Source organism: Emys orbicularis, chromosome 10 (genome assembly GCF_028017835.1).
Source record: "Emys orbicularis isolate rEmyOrb1 chromosome 10, rEmyOrb1.hap1, whole genome shotgun sequence".
Taxonomy (NCBI): Eukaryota; Metazoa; Chordata; order Testudines; family Emydidae; genus Emys; species Emys orbicularis.
In genome coordinates this window covers 41,243,892-41,260,344 of record NC_088692.1, presented here as the reverse complement: position 1 = coordinate 41,260,344, position 16,453 = coordinate 41,243,892, and positions in this window count along the sequence as shown.

Below are 16,453 nucleotides of genomic sequence, written 5' to 3'. Positions count from 1 at the left end.
GGCTCCGACAGGCGTGGCCCGGCCCGGCGCTGACAGGCGCGGCCCGGCCCGGCCCAGCTCCAGGCGCTGCCCAGCCCGGCCCGGCCCGGCTCCAGGCGCTGCCAGCAGTGGCGTAGCCAGCTTCTCAGTGCAGGGGGAGCAAACATAAAAAAGGCGCCCCCCCTTGGCTCCTCCTCTGGCCGGTCCGCGCCCGCCCCCCTTGGCTCCTCTGGCCACACTGCGGCCATGCTGTGCCCCCCCTCGGAGGGGCTCGGTGGGGGGGGCTGGGCGCAGGGGTAGGGGTGGCAGGCGGGCGCTGCTCGCTTCTCCCGAGGCCTGGGGGGAGCAGAGCAGTGGGGTGGGCAGCAGCTGGCGGGCAGATCCCCTCTCCCCGGTAGCTTCCTGGTTCCCTCGGCCGGGGCAACCCAGCATTTTTTTCAAAAGCGGAGCCTGCCGGGCCGCCGCTGGGGTCCTGCAGGCAAGTGGGGGGCAGCACGGCTGGACTCCGGAGGAGCCATTTGCGGGAGCGGCGGGCACAGCCGGAGGAGCGAAGCGGCCGGGCTCCTCGGCCATCGCGCCCCACGCTCAGCGCGGCCGTTTCCTGTGGCAGCTCAGGGCTCGGTGGCCGAGCGCTCTGCAGCTGGCGGGCAGATCCCCTCTCCCCGGCAGCTTCCTGCTTCCCTTGGCCCGGAAGCAGGAAGCTGCCGGGGAGAGGGGATCTGCCCGCCAGCTGCGGACTGCTCGGCCGCCGAGCCCTGAGCCACCGCAGGAGGTGGTGGCGGCGATGTTGGGTCGCGATGGCTGAGGAGCCGGCCCCTTCGCTCCTCTGGCCACGCCCGCCGCCCCACCCCCATGGCTCCTCTGGAGTCCAGCCGTGCTGGCCCCCCCCACTTGCCTGCAGGACCCCAGCGGCGGCCTGGCAGGCGCCGCTTTTGAAAAATGTACTGAGGGGAAGCGGCTGCTTCCCCTGAACCCCCTAGCTACGCTACTGGCTGCCAGGCGCGGCCCGGCCCGGCTCCAGGCGCTGCCAAGGAACACAGGGGGTTGGAAGGGGCAGGTGTCCCGGGGGGCGGGCCATGACGCTCTCATGGGGTGAGGAGGGAACCAGTTGTTAAGATTGTGGCAGCTCATCACTGGGTATAGTGAGGAGTTTTGGAATATCATACAACATCCCAAATATATTGCTGTGTTCCTTGAGCTACATGAAACGTTCTTCAACTGATTGTATTGCACAATCTAGCACCTGGTTAAAGAATTCAACTTTGAATTGTTGTTTGGGGTCTCTTATGGGAAAATAGCTTCAGTGTGAAGTTCCTCTGCCAACTTCTGTGCACTCTTCAGAACGTTTTGAAATCCCTCATCTGACCGGTAAGACTGTATGTATGACTTTGCTTTGTCCAGTTGTTCCATTGCTCCAGATATATCAAAGTCAACACTTTGGAGTCTCTTGCTTACAACATTTATTTCAAACAGTATGTCATGCCACAACACTAAGCCACACAGAAATTTGAAGTTATGTATGTTTCTGGTGATTCCATTTCTCTCTGCCACTGTTCTCCCACGAACAGTTCCTGTCATGGCATTATCCTCCATAATGACAACTATGGCATCATCTATCTTCCCAATTTAGTGTTTGATAGGCTTTAATTGCCTCCACTCGACTTTCCCATCATGTGGCACTCAGTGGTTTCAGTGTCAGAGAGGATGTTCCCAGATGTTGCTTCAAAATTTGCCATCGATGAGTTGATGCAGAGAAAAATACATAGATGCTTTGAATTACATTAAAGAATTCAGCAGCCTCACTAGAAGCTGATGCTGCATCACTGACCACCAAGTTCAACGAATGAGAACTGCATGGGACAAAAAAAGCTCCAGGGTTTAACTCTCGGATCCGTGTCTGCACTCCTCCGTTCTTTCCTCTCATGTTGGCACCGTTATCGTAGCCCTGACCTCTCATGTCAGCTATCGCAATTCCCGTATCTTCCAGCTTTTTAAGCACATTTGTCATACCAGCTCCTGTAGTATCATCAATGTCAATAAATTATAGAAAATGCTCTCTGACAGTCACCATTGCAGGGACATTTTCACTAGGTTCTGCTGTTACAAAATGCACCATTAAAGTCATTTGTTCCATATGGCTGATGTCAGGTGTGTGGTCCAGAATAACAGAATAATATCTTGTTGACTTCAGATCTGCCGCAATCTTCCATTTGACTTTTGTTGTCAGTAGCTGTATGATCTCATTTTGAATTGTTTTTCCAAGGTAGTGGTGTGTGTACATTTCTTGGGTGGTGACTCTTCTTAGATGCTCCTGGAGTACAGCATCAAACTCAGCCATCAGCTCCACAGTTTTAAGGAAATTTCCATTGTTTGGCACATACAGCTGATCTGAAGTGTCACGCAGTGCTAGGTTTTGGGCAGCAAGCATTCTCACAATGGCAATGAGCCTTTTCAGAACATTTTGCCAGTACAGAGACTGATGCAATCTTCTCTTGATGCTGATCATCTATGGTGGCCTTTAACCTTAGTTTCATCTCAAGCTCTTTCCACCTATGGAATGCTCTCTTGTGATTTGCTGCCTTCTCATGGCATGCCAGATTTCTAGCCAGATTTTTCCAGTCCTTTGTTCCCGTAGAATCCAATATGGCTGGAACATTAGACTGGAAGAGTTTGCAACAGAAACAGTACGCAGCATTCTGGGTTTTTGAGTACATAAGCTATGACCTCTCCACTTTGTCACCATTGGGGATTTCACGCCAGTAATGTGTTGGATGGAAACTTCTATTTTCATTGTCTTTGGGGAACATGAAGTTTTTCACTTGCTGTGGCCCATGCAGTACAAGGAAGACCCTCAGGCTACTGCTCAAGTGAGTCCACAGTCCTGGATCATCTAGACTTAAGGAACTAAACTCAGCAGCAGCTGTTTCTTGAACCTCCACCACACTCTTCTCTGATCTACACTTTTCTTCAGGAATGTGCATGGTTACATCCATTTGAGATGGAGATATGGATGCGGCAGTAGCTGCCAGGTCACCTGCACTCTGACTAACTGGAAGATCAGGCATCTCCTCACTACTCACATCCTCACTGGGGCCAGAAGGCTCACCGTGAACATTTGTGTCTATGTATCTCAGGAGAGCCAGGGCCGCCCAGAGGATTCAGGGGGCCTGGGGCAAAGCAATTTCAGGGGCCCCTTCCATAAAAAAAAGTTGCAATACTATAGAATACTATATTCTCGTGGGGGCCCCTGTGGAGCCCAGAGCCTGGGGCAAATTGCCCCACTTGCCCCCCCCCCCCGGGCAGCCCTGAGGAGAGCTCCTTCCTGCTTAGATAGAAAAGCTTCCTTTCTTTTTCTGAATGCTGCCCCAGAGGGGTGTTTTCTTCTTTCACTCATGACTGCTGTTCTGTGCCAGCTACAGTGGCTCTCAACACTCAATTGAAGGGGACAAATAAGCAGGCTGGTAGCTGGGCCTGAGTGAGGGAAGATATCAGCATCTTAAGGGCCTAACTGGCTCCTACTACTTCAGTTGACTGCCTGTTCTCCTCAAGTAGGTTCAGGGAAGCAGCAGGAAACAGAAAGCTCCCTGAGAAGCTGGTGTTAATCAGTCCAGGCTCCTGGGGGTGCTAGAGAGGTACATAAGAGGCTCCTCCTCCTCTCTCTCTCTCTCCCCCTGCAGCTCCTGCTGCTTTCTGTTATTCCTTCTCACCTTTTCTCCTGCCTGCCTCTTATGTCTCTTGTGCCCTCCTTCCTCCAGCACAACACTCCATCTCTGTGCATATAGAGCAGAGAGAATTACATATGCACCAGCAGCAGACACAATTTTCTACACTCTGGGTCCTAGTGGCGCCCCCCCACAGTCTGGCACCTGAGGTGGCCGTCTCAGTTCGCCACATGGTAAGGTCAGCCCTGTATCTACATCTCAGGGGCAGGCAGGCTCCTGTCCTAACCCCGGAGCAGAGGGAGCCCAACTGGAGGGTGGGGGTGGACAGGATCCAGCAAGGAGGAAGGGGGAGATTAGTGAGTGATGGGGGTGGGGCCTCAGGGTAAGAGGCAGAGCAGGGGCAGGGCCTCAGGGGAAGAAGTGGGGACGGGGGAGGTGGGGGTTCCGGTTCTCCTGTTGTAGTGTCCAGTTTTCAGAAAACAGAAAGTTGGCAACCCTATGCTGCTTCCTAAGCCCCAGTATCCTTGAATCCCCGTCAGTACAAGGCCCTGATTCTCCTTGCTCTCACACTGGGGTAGCTCCACCGACCATGACAGAAGACAGCTAGGTTCCATGGTTAGTGATCAGATTGCAAGAAGTGAGATACTTCCCTCAGGCATTTCTTGGGTTGACCCTGGGACAGTAAATAGACAGAGTACATCCCTGAAGAAATTGCTTCCTATTTTAATGAATTTGTGCCTCTACTGGGCACAATCAGAATTGTTCAGATGCGTCTCCTAGGCCTCATACTGCTAACAGCTTATGGTGATTCTCCTGGGGCTCAAGTGGTCTGTGCTTTAAGAGGAGCATCTGAGTTCTGTCCTCATGGCTGCCTGGATGTTCTGAGTGGCCAAGTGACAAACATGAAGTGTCAGGTGGCGGCTGTTATAGTATCATTAAATGCATGTTCTGCAGCATCCCGGTCTGGGACCATGGAAAACATCCTAATCTAGCAAACAGGATGAAGCTCTTTACAAACCCTAAAGTCAACTCTGCATTCTTACTCAGGCAAAGCTCCCGCTGGAGTTAACTGGAGTTTTGCCTGCTGTAGGATGGCAGCATCAGGCCACCTGTACAATGTATAATTCCACGCCCCCAACACACTCGTGTAGCTGCTACTCCACTGTGGCTGGGGGCATATTTTGGCCACTCCCAGTGAAATATTAATTAAAGGGAAAGTTTGCAAAGGCACCAAGTCAAAAGTTCAGCTGTAGTGTTCCCCGCCCAGTTAATTTAACAAGAGGAAAAATAATGAGAGTGAAAACCCAGCCAAATAACCCTGCAGCTCAGCTCATTAGCTGCTAGAGCTTTGCCAAAATATGATCTTTAATTCTACCCAATTGATTGCTGTTTCCCTTTCTGCAGGCTCAGGCCCAGGGCAGATAGGTCCCATCCCTTCTAACTGTCCATATTAAAAACCCAACCCAGAGTAAAGATCACTTCTAGCCAGGCTTGCAAAATTGGATAGCTCCAGTGTGAGGAGAAGGTGAATAAATAGACCCTCAATGTCTGCTGAGATGGCATTTCCTTGATAGAGAGGGCAAAGGAATGCAATACAACACTGAGTCTCTGCGCCTCTGGGAGCAAGCTGATTCCTTGCTGTTATCAGATGGGAGTAGGAACAGAATCATCAAAATGTCAGGCTGGAAGGGAACTTGAGAGGTCATCAAGTCCAGCCCCCTCTGCTGAGGCAGGACCAAGTAACCTAGATCATCCCTCATGACGAAGTGGGTATTCACCCACGAAAGCTTATGCTCCAATACATCTGTTAGTCTATAAGGTGCCACAGGACTCTGTTGCTTTTTATAGATCATCCCTGACATGTTATTTAAAAACTCCAGTGATGGGGATTCCACAACCTCCCTTGGAGGTGTTAATTTCCACCTAGGATCAGGCCTGCATACAGGCAGGGCTGGTGCAACCCATTAGGCGACCTAGGCGGTTGCCTAGGGTGCTAACATTTGGGGGGCAGTGACCACGGCGGCCGGATCTTCGGCCGCTGCAGTCGGGGGCGGGACCTTCTGCCACCTAGGGCGGCAAAAAAGCTGGTGGCGCTCCTGCATACAGGTTCATGTGGTTAAGCACCATCTGGGCAGGAGCACATACCTTCCCTATGTCTGACTGTGTACAAAACCTGGAACCCTCTGTGCAGGGCAACACAGGCTCTGCACTCAGGACTGCACGCCCACCATGCAAAACCATACCGGGTCATACAACTTTCACCCAAAGGGACCAAGAGGGCAGTGCTGGGCAACTGCTCCTTGCCCAGAGGGTTCTCATGCGGGTGCAATGGGGTCTATTGCCTCAAGGGCATGTGGATGGGGTGCATCCAGGCAGGGCCATCCCTAGCTATTCTGGGGCCTTATGCAGCCCTCCCGGGGGGCTGGCCCCAGGCCTCCATGGTGGGGGCTGGATTGGTGGGCAGGGGGAACCACCCCCCAGCACTCACCGGCAGCGCGGCTGGGGCCAGGTCCTTGCACTTCCCACCGCCGGTGAATGCAGGCCCAGCCCTGCTGCACTCCTCAGGGGTGGGAAGAGGAGGGGCGGGGGTGGAGCAGGGCAGGGGCTTTGGGGAAGGGGCGGAGTGGGGGCAGGGCTGGGGCAGAGCAGGGGTGGCGGCCGCAGGAAAAGGCGGGACATGGGCTGGAGCAGCACGCAGCTGCGCAGGGCACCAGGAAATTTGGTGCCCCAAGTTTCCTGGTGCCCTACACAGCTGCGTACTTTGCATATGGATAAGGACGGCCCTGCATCCAGGGTGCTAATGCCAAATAACTCTCGTTCAGCCAGTCTGGCTGAATAAGGGTCTGACCAAGATTGGGGTTTGCCAAAGAGCTTGTTGGATAAAGCTCAGGCCCAGCTGTGTTGGTGGGGTCAGGGAAGCAATAGGAGGAAATGCAGAAGGCCATATGACCTCCTTCCCGGAAAGGGTTCTCCCTGCTTTTGTTCTCAGGGGCCCACCTGGAGGGCCCTGTTAAATCTCTGCCTGCTGCTGGACATCCAGGAGCACCAGAGGCTGCCTTCTTCTCTTCCCCTGTGCAAACTGGGGAGTATTCTGCCTTTCCAGGAATCCAGGCCACATGCCTCCCTCTGTAGCATGTCCACCTGGATTAGGTTTGGCTCGGGGGGAATCACGCAAAATGCTCGACCTCTCCCACCCCAGGAGGTGAACATACTGCCTCGGAGAATATGAACTCATAGGAATTGCCAGATTGGATCAGACCAGGGAGCCACGTAGGTCAATATCCTGTTTCTGTCTGCACCCGCTGCTTCAAAAACAGGTCCAAGAAACACCACAGTGGGCAATGATGGAACCAGCCTATGGGGGCAGTTTCTTCCTACCGCCTGTCAGACAGCGATGGGCTCATGCCCTACTGCAAGAGGGTTGGTCTCCCTTCTAAAAAAAAAAAAAAAAAAAAAAAATGTGCATTGTATCTGTCATAGCTGTCCATGCTCTTGTTATCAGTACAAGTGTCTAATCCTTTTTGGATGCCCAGTGAGCTCTTAGCCTCTACACTGTCATGTACATGAGTTCCACAGGTTTATATGGATAGTACTGTGAGATTGGATTGAAACTTCTATATAGAGACCTCAAAGCACGTAACAAACCAAGTCTCCCAGCACCCTCCCTGGCATGGAGAAATACCACCATTCCCATTTTATAGATGGAGAAACTGACACACAAGGCAGTGAAGTGACCTGCACAAGGTCACAGAGTGAGTTAGAGCCAGAAGTAAAACCAGCTTGTTCTGACTACCAGGCCTGTTCTCCACCAGCCCATCCTCTCACTGTCTGGTGTTTAGGGGTAAGAGATTCCATGCTGCCCTTGACTTCTGGCTTCTGTATGTTCCCAGCCCCTTCCCCTCCACCTCTCTTTCCCCCCCCCTCTTCCCTCCAAGCTGGCAAACAAGAAGCCCAGCATTCCCTCCTCTACCCTGGGATGCTTTCTGGAAAGTCTCTTGCACATTCCGGGACACAATGCTACCCGCAGTGCAGCCTTAAGCGGTGTAGGGGTACAAAGGCATGTGTCCTGGGCTTTTCTCTGCATGTCAGCTGGAGAGGAAAGCTGCCAGGCCTGCTATGGATTGTCTGCTGGGCTTTGTGCTGAAGGGCTCAGCAATTGGCCAGGCAGTGAAGATCACCCCGAACTGGGCTGTGTTAATGCTTTGACTCTATGCAAAGCCAGTCAGTACATGAGCTGATGCAGGCATTCAGAGCTCCCTGACCAGCAAACTCAGAGCAACTTGCCTTCATACGCACTTGGATTGTCCCACTGCCCTGCTGTCCAGAAACAAAGCCCCAGCCTCAGGAATGCCTGGAACAGGTCTGAGTGAGACAGTATCCTCACAATGTTTCAGAGTAGCAGCCGTGTTAGTCTGTATCCGCAAAAAGAACAGGAGTACTTGTGGAACCTTAGAGACTAACAAATTTATTAGAGCATAAGCTTTCGTGGGCTACAACCCACTTCTTTGGATGCATATAGAGTGAAACATATATTGAGGAGCTATATATACACACATACAGAGAGCATGAACAGGTGGGAGTTGTCTTACCAACTCTGAGAGGCCAATTAAGTAAGAGAAAAAAAAACTTTTGAAGTGATAGTCAAGATAGCTCAGTACAGACAGTTTGATAAGAAGCAAGTGTGAAAATACTTACAAGGGGAGATAGATTCAATGTTTGTAATGGCTCAGCCATTCCCAGTCCTTATTTAATCCTGAGTTGATTGTGTCTAGTTTGCATATCAATTCCAGCTCAGCAGTCTCTCGTTGGAGTCTGTTTTTGAAGTTTTTCTATTTTAAGATAGCCACCCGCAGGTCTGTCATAGAATGGCCAGACAGGTTAAAGTGTTCTCCCACTGGTTTTTGAGTATTATGATTCCTGATGTCAGATTTGTGTCCATTAATTCTTTTGCGTAGAGACTGTCCGGTTTGGCCAATGTACATGGCAGAGGGGCATTGCTGGCACATGATGGCATATATCACATTGGTAGATGTGCAGGTGAACGAGCCCCTGATGGTATGGCTGATGTGATTAGGCCCTATGATGATGTCACTTGAATAGATATGTGGACAGAGTTGGCATCGGGCTTTGTTACAAGGATAGGTTCCTGGGTCAGTGTTTTTGTTCAGTGATGTGTGGTTGCTGGTGAGTATTTGCTTTAGGTTGGGGGGTTGTCTGTAAGCGAGGACAGGTCTGTCTCCCAAGATCTGTGAGAGTAAAGGATCATCTTTCAGGATAGGTTGTAGATCTCTGATGATGCGCTGGAGAGGTTTTAGTTGGGGGCTGAAGGTGACAGCTAGTGGTGTTCTGTTATTTTCTTTGTTGGCCCTGTCTTGTAGGAGGTGACTTCTGGGTACTCGTCTGGCTCTGTCAATCTGTTTTTTTACTTCAGCAGGTGGGTATTGTAGTTTTAAGAATGCTTGATAGAGATCTTGTAGGTGCTTGTCTCTATCTGAGGGATTGGAGCAAATGCGGTTATATCTTAGAGCTTGGCTGTAGACAATGGATCGTGTGGTGTGTCCTGGATGGAAGCTGGAGGCATGTAGGTAAGTGTAGCGGTCAGTAGGTTTCCGGTATAGGGTGGTATTTATGTGACCATCGCTTATTAGCACAGTAGTGTCCAGGAAATGGACCGCTTGTGTGGATTGATCTAGGCTGAGGTTGATGGTGGGATGGAAATTATTGAAATCATGGTGGAATTCCTCAAGGGCTTCTTTTCCATGGGTCCAGATGATGAAGATGTCATCAATGTAGCGCAAGTAGAGTAGGGGCGTTAGGGGACGAGAGCTAAGGAAGCGTTGTTCTAAGTCAGCCATAAAAATGTTGGCATACTGTGGGGCCATGCGGGTACCCATAGCAGTGCCGCTGACTTGAAGGTATATATTATCCCCAAATGTGAAATAGTTGTGGGTGAGGACAAAGTCACAGAGTTCAGCCACCAGGTTAGCTGTGACATTATCGGGGATACTGTTCCTGATAGCTTGTAGTCCATCTTTGTGTGGAATATTGATGTAGAGGGCTTCTACGTCCATAGTGGCCAGGATGGTGTTTTCTGGAAGATCACCGATGGATTGTAGTTATATCTCCTCAATATATGTTTCACTCTATATGCATCCGAAGAAGTGGGTTGTAGTCCACGAAAGCTTATGCTCTAATAAATTTGTTAGTCTCTAAGGTGCCACAAGTACTCCTGTTCTTTATCCTCACAATGGAATGAGTTAGCCAGTGGCGCTCCCGTCACTCCTTTGGACTGTGCCCTATGAGATGCTGCAGCCATGCAGCAGGGTGGGGATGTCTCTGGACATTCACAGGGATGTCACAATTTTTAGGATGCTTCCACCTAAGCCTGGGAGTGGAAGGTGTTTCTAGGCATGTGGGTGATGTCTTCGTACGCTGCCCCAGCCACCCGGCCATCGAGTGAGATGCTGAGCAGACATAGGGCAGAGAGTGGCCATGGAGATGGGGACCAGCACAGCAAGCTGGGGGGTGTCTTTTGGGGATAAACCAAGCATAGTGCCCCATGCTCTTAGCAGCTGAGATTCACAAAGGAGCAGCTTCCACCTCCCAGAAATGCCCCCTCAGTGCCCCGGGATTGAATTTAATTTCATTAAGATTCCAGCAGAACTGGCAGCCAGGCAGGGGCCCCAGCACTCCTTCTTATCCCTGCTTCCTACTGTCTCCTCCTCCTCTACAGGCCTAACCTAGAACTGTCATCCCATCCCATCGCTTACTTCATCCTGCAGCAATTCACGTCCACAATGGGCTGGGCTCTGGACCCAGACAGACAGAGCATGTTTCCCAGGCTTTCCTGGATACAGGAACTTGGCCGGGTGGGGAGAGAAAGGGGGACTAGAGAGCAGGCAAGAGAAGGAGTCACCAGCTCCTTGTAACAGATGACCTCACATCAGCTGCAAGCAGGTTACTCCATCCCCCTGCAAAGCTCTAGCAGTCCATGGAGAAACCTTTCTAAAGTAGAAGCTGCTGGCTGGGATCCAGGTTTAGGACTCAAATGCATCTTCAAGAGCAGTTCAACATAGGACCAGCACAGCTGCCAAACCTTGGTGAGTGCAGATGGGACTCAGTCTGGGGCTCTAGGAGGGCAGGAAGCTGACACAGGCACCCTAGGAACCTGCTGTACTGAACCCTCCCATTCCCCACTCGGAGGCAAAAGTACATGCAACCTTGATGGTGGCTCCCTTAGCTAACACATGAGGGACTGACCCAGGGAACTCCAGAGCGAAACATACAAGCTGCTGCAACTTGAGCTAAAGCTCTGTAGTTAAGGTTGTAACAACTCCTATCCTTTGTGGAGCGTCCCAGAGGGGGACTGTAACAGGTTGTGCTCACCACCGCAGCGCCTCCTGCTGGTTGCTCCGGGAATTAGCTCTGTCCAGCTCTGGAGCACCCTCTGCAGGTGGTGTCTCACCCATTGTCTGCTCTGAAGTTTCCTCTGTCTGTGGGGCCCCACGTTGCTCCTGGACCACGGCTTCCTCGTCAGGGCATGGCCCTCCAGCTGTGCCCCAACTCCATTGTCTCCCCATTTCCGGGAGAACTGGCAGTCCTTCGCCCAGCTTCTCACCACAGTGGCGAGCTAGAGACCGTAGTCCAACCCCTTGCTCAGGGTGAGCTGCAGTCCTTTGGCTCAAGCCTGCACTCAGGTGGAGCTGCAAATAGTCAATTAGGCTAGGCTCTGGTTCAGAGCGGGGCAGTAAGCAAAGTCTCTCAGCTCCGCCTGTGCTCAGGTGGGGCCGCAAATATTTAACGAGCCTGAGCTCTGGTTCAGAGCTGGGCGGGAAACAAAAAGTCACTCAGCTTGGGCCTGTACCCAAAGTCAGTTACCTCAGGCTTTCCTTCAGCTAGCCTGGGGGAGGGGGAGACTGACACCCACCGCTTGGGTGACAGGGGGAGACACAGGCCCTCCTACTCCACTGCATCCCAGCCCAGGGCCCTAAGGGTGGCAAAGAGATCTGCCACCACATCAGCGGGGATCCAGGCCATAACACGCTGATTCACCCTCTGCCAGCATTGCAGCCAAACAGGGGTCTACTACCAGGGCCGGCTCTAGGATTTTTGCCGCCCAAAGCAAACACAATTTTGGCCGCCCCCTCCCCTCCCGTTTTTTAATTACCCCACCCCCGGCCCCGCCTCAACTCCGCCCCTTCCCCAAATCCCCAGCCCTGCCTCCTCCCCCAGGCTCTCAAGCCTAGGAGGGAGGGGGAGAAGCGGCGCCCGCGCCGCGGCCACTCGGAGTCTCCCCCTCCCTCCCAGGCTCTCAAGCCTGGGAGGGATGGGGAGCAGCGGCGCGCGAAACGGCCGCTCGGGATCTCCCCCTCCCTCCCAGGTTTGAGAGCCTGGGAGGGAGGGGGAGACTCCGAGTGGCCGCGGCGCGGGCGCCGCTTCTCCCCCTCCCTCCCAGGCTCTCAAGTCTGGGAGGGAGGGAGGGGGAGCAGCGGCGCGCGAAACAGCTGTTTCGCGCGCCGCGGCAGCTCAGGATCTCCCCCTCCCTCCCAGGCAGCAGCAGCGGAGGTGAGCTAGGGTGGCCATGGCACATTTTTAGGGGCGGCATTCTGGCGCCGGCCATGCTGCCCCTAAAAATGTGCCGCCCCAAGCACCAGCTTGTTTTGCTGGTGCCTAGAGCCGGCCCTGTCTACTACCCCTGGGCCACTTCCACACTCCCCCTCCAAGGGTACCTGTTGGTCCAGTGAAGTCAGGTGATCTGCAGGGGCCTCAGTTGCCAGCAGAAGCTCGGCGGGGGTTGGGCCAGATGGCAGTCCGGGCCAGCCGTCTGTCTCCTGCAGGGTCAGGTCATCCGGGGGTCTGGGCCAGTTGTCTGCTTCCTGTGGGGCCAGGTCATCCAGGAGTCCGGATGGCCCGGGCCTGTCTGCCTCGCCCGGGGTCAGGTCAGTCCAAGCGGTCCAAGCCAGTCATCTGCACTCTGTGGGCCTGCTGCCGTCTCCCAATGCGAGAGCTCAGGGGAATCATCTGTCCCCTCCATTGGCTGGCCACCTACTGAGCTTCCGGGTCCCGCCTTTATACTCCTAGCCCTGCCCCTTGGCTTCTGGGGAGCGGAGCTAGGGGGTAGGGCTCCGCCCACAAGGGATGGAGCCACCCTCTTCCTCTGTGTCTGAGGAGGGCCAGTCCACCTCACTACAGGGACATGTAATGTACGCTGCCCAAAGGGTTACACAACTACAGACATAAAGCCCAAACAAGGCTATGGAGAAGCAGGGCTGAGACTTATTCAAGTAAAACATGAAGGAAACCACTTCCTAGGCAGGCCTGGTGGAGCCAGAGCCCAGAGCGACTTCTGTCCCAGCTTCCCGGTCAGGATTCAGAACAGTCACCCAAGAAGTGACATTGAAAGCTCGGAGCAATCTGTCTATCAAGGTTTTAATAAACTTTCCCATCAATGAGCAAATATCTGGCCCAATACCTATGCTGCCCTCACTGGTGGCTAAAGAGAATACTTGGCCTCCTTGAAAGGAGATCTGTAGTGCTGCCTTCAAAGAAGCAAAAACATGCAGTAATCCAGCAGGAGAGAAGAACCCTATGCTTACCTCCAGCCACTGTGCTGATTACCACCCATTTTCCAGTCTCTCCTTCTGTGTTAAGGTCTAGTGGTGGCACCAGTGTCTGTCTCCTCTGGCCACAATCTGGATCCTTCACCAGCAGCTTTCAGAGAAGAACACAGAACAGACTTGGCCCTGCTGATGCCAACAGATGCGCATCTCCTGACCATGGACAGGAAACAGACTTCTCTATTGATCTCTGCAGCCATGGGTGTTGTTGATTATACAGTGTTTATGGCATGCATGCTAGATCTGGCAGAAGTGCACTGAGGCAGTGTTCAGCTGGGTCCACTCATTTCTAAAGCACTGATCCTAGAGAGCGGTGATGAGCACCCGCTCCTCATCCCCAGGCTCCTGGTATGCAAAATCCCACAGGGCTTGGTACTCTCCCCTCCTCTCTACCATTTGTGAGACAGCGTGGAGGAGCTGAGAGACACCACAGACTCGTGTGCCACCAGAAAGTGGAAGCCTCTCCACTTTCTCCAACATCTGACTCTCAGCATCTCCTTCTCCAATTGATGCAGCTTCACATCACCATGCTGCCCCTAGGCCTGCAAATATTTAGCAGATGGGTGGAGAGCAAGCTAATCACAGGTGAGAGTGAAGAGCTATTAGCAGGGACAGGGGAATCCCTTTGAGGAAGTTGCCAGTGCTCGGATATCACTGTTGGCTGAGAGCATCAGACCACAGGTCAGTGAGTTGTGTGGCGTCTCAGGGTCATGCTGGACTTCTCACTGCTCCTGAGCATGCAAAAAGCCCCAGTGGTGAGGAATGGCTGCATCTGTCTTCAAACAGGCAGGAAACTATGGACTAGTATCTAGTGCCAGTGAGCCACACTATGATTAACTGCTGCAGCTCACAGTACCTGGAGTTGGACACACCTGCCACAGAAAGGCAGCAGCTGATGCAGCACACAGCCTCTTGCATCACACAGCAAAGGCTGAGGAGAATATTACACCTGTGCTTTGCCACCTCGACTGGCTCCCTTTGGACATGAGAGTCCTGGTTGTACTCTACAGTGCCTTCACTGGTTGTACTCTACAGTGCCTTCAGTGGATTTCAGCCTGGCTCTCTCACAGCCTGCCTCATCCTCAGGGACCCTCCAAGAAAGCTGCATTGCTCCACTGAAGACCCCCAGGTTTAGAGTCTCAGGAGCAAGTCACAGAGTTCTCAGCAGCAAGACCTTTATTCTGTGTCAGGGGAAGTTGAGTGATACCCAAGCCTGACAGTGTGGAGAGTGAAATCTAAAACCCTTCTACATAAAGACTTTCCTCAAGGAAAAACATCCAGAAACTCTGCAGCTCAGTAGATTTGTCTGCTCTCCTCATAGTAACTAACCTATTGCGCTGTGCTTCACTACCAAGATGAGAGATGCATGAGAAACACTGGAGATAGAGAGACAGGGACTATGGCTATGTCTACACTAGCACTTTTGTCAGTATAGCTTATGTCGCTTAGGGGTGTGAATAAGCCACCCCCAAGCAACATAAGTTTCACCAACAGAAGCACTGGTGTGGACAGCGCTATGTTGGTAGGAGAGTGTCTCCCACTGATATAGTTACTCCCATTCTTTGGGGTGCTTTAATTATCTCCCATCGGCATAGAGCAGCTACATGAGAGATCTTACAGCAGTGCAGCTGCATCGGTACAGTAGTAGTGCTAGTGTAGACGTGGCCAGTCACATTAATAGTGCAACCTTCTACCTACCTGTTATTTTCTCCTCCCCTGGAGTTCAGCCTCCTAGTTAGTGTCTTTTGCCTCTGCCTCCATAATTCAGGGGCATTAGACAAAGGACAGCCTTGTCCTGGGGGTCACATCACCCCTGATCTCTGGACCTGTTAGAGGAGCAGGGGAGAAGCCTGCCTAACATGAGCATGCTTGAGCCTGCATCTCTACGGTAATAAGGCCTGTGCCTTTGTCTTTAGCCAAGCCCCAGGGTTCCTCCTTTTATAGAGGGCCCCGGACTTCTGGAAAGCACCCCTTGTCCTTTTCTGTAACAGCCTCAGTGCCCCACGTGTCCTGTAAACCCCTGGGCAGGAAGGCAGCTTGCTCTCCAATCCCACTTCCTTCAGCTGCATCTCCTGCCTTGCCCCCTTAGCCCCCCGCCTTAGCTTACCCAGATAGTTTGCTTCTCTTTGGTTGGGAGGGAGGAGGTGGGCTTTGATTTACAGCGCTAAGGCAAGGCACGAGTTAATGCAGTCATGTCAACAGAGGTGAAGGTGGTGACAGCTGTGATGGATGAGGCATGAACCCACCTGTCAACTGGAGTTGGAGGCAGGAAAGAGGTGGGGGAGAAAATTGCCATGACACCCCCACACTCCCTACAGGCACCTCAGTGCTCTCAGTTTACACTGGGGCTCTCAGTTTACACTGGGAATGAGAGGTGGGAAGTGGGTAGAGGAAAGGGAATGCTTATGAAGTGCTAAGGGTGGAGGGAGGTCTCTGTGTGAGTGTGTCGTGGGTGCATAAATACATGCAAACGCAGTATGAATCTTAGAGTGTTCATGATGGTTGGGTTTGCTGTAGAGTGGTTCTTTGTGTGTGTGCCCAAGCCACTGTGAGTGTTTGCATATGTACAGAATGCAAGCTTGTTTTGGTGTGTGCATAGAACTTGATACATGGCATGTGCATGTGTGATTCTGGGTGTAACTCCAGTGGTGTGTGCGCACACAGCATTGTGGGCAGCAAGCATGGATTGTGCATATTTGTGTCGAAGCTGGTGTGGGCCTTTTTGTGCTGAAAGTCTGACAGCTCCTCCTGCCTGAACAGGTCCCTCTGGGGAGTGGGGAAGAGGCAGCGTCTTAGAGGCCAGAGCAGTGATTTATTTATGAAATGTCTGGCACAGACAGTTCTGGAAGCTGCAGCCAGCGATAAATGGAGCATCGGCATAGTGATAGAGTTAGCCATAGGGAGTGCAAAGACAGAGCGAAAGGCACTCGCCTTGCCTGGGGGATTATTGAAAGTTCCAAGGAACAAATGGTGTAAGGGGCCTGCAGAAGAGCCCCTAGATATAAATATGTAGGAAGAAGGTGAAATAGGGAGGTGAACCAGCAGGATCACCTCATGCCTGGGATCCTGTTCTCTATGGCAAACACTTGGAGAGAAAAGAGACCACTGAGCTCTCATAGGGTGAGCCTCAGCCATTGATCTCAGAGCACTTTATGAAGAAGGGTATTAGTCCTGTTTTAAATGCAAGGAAACTGA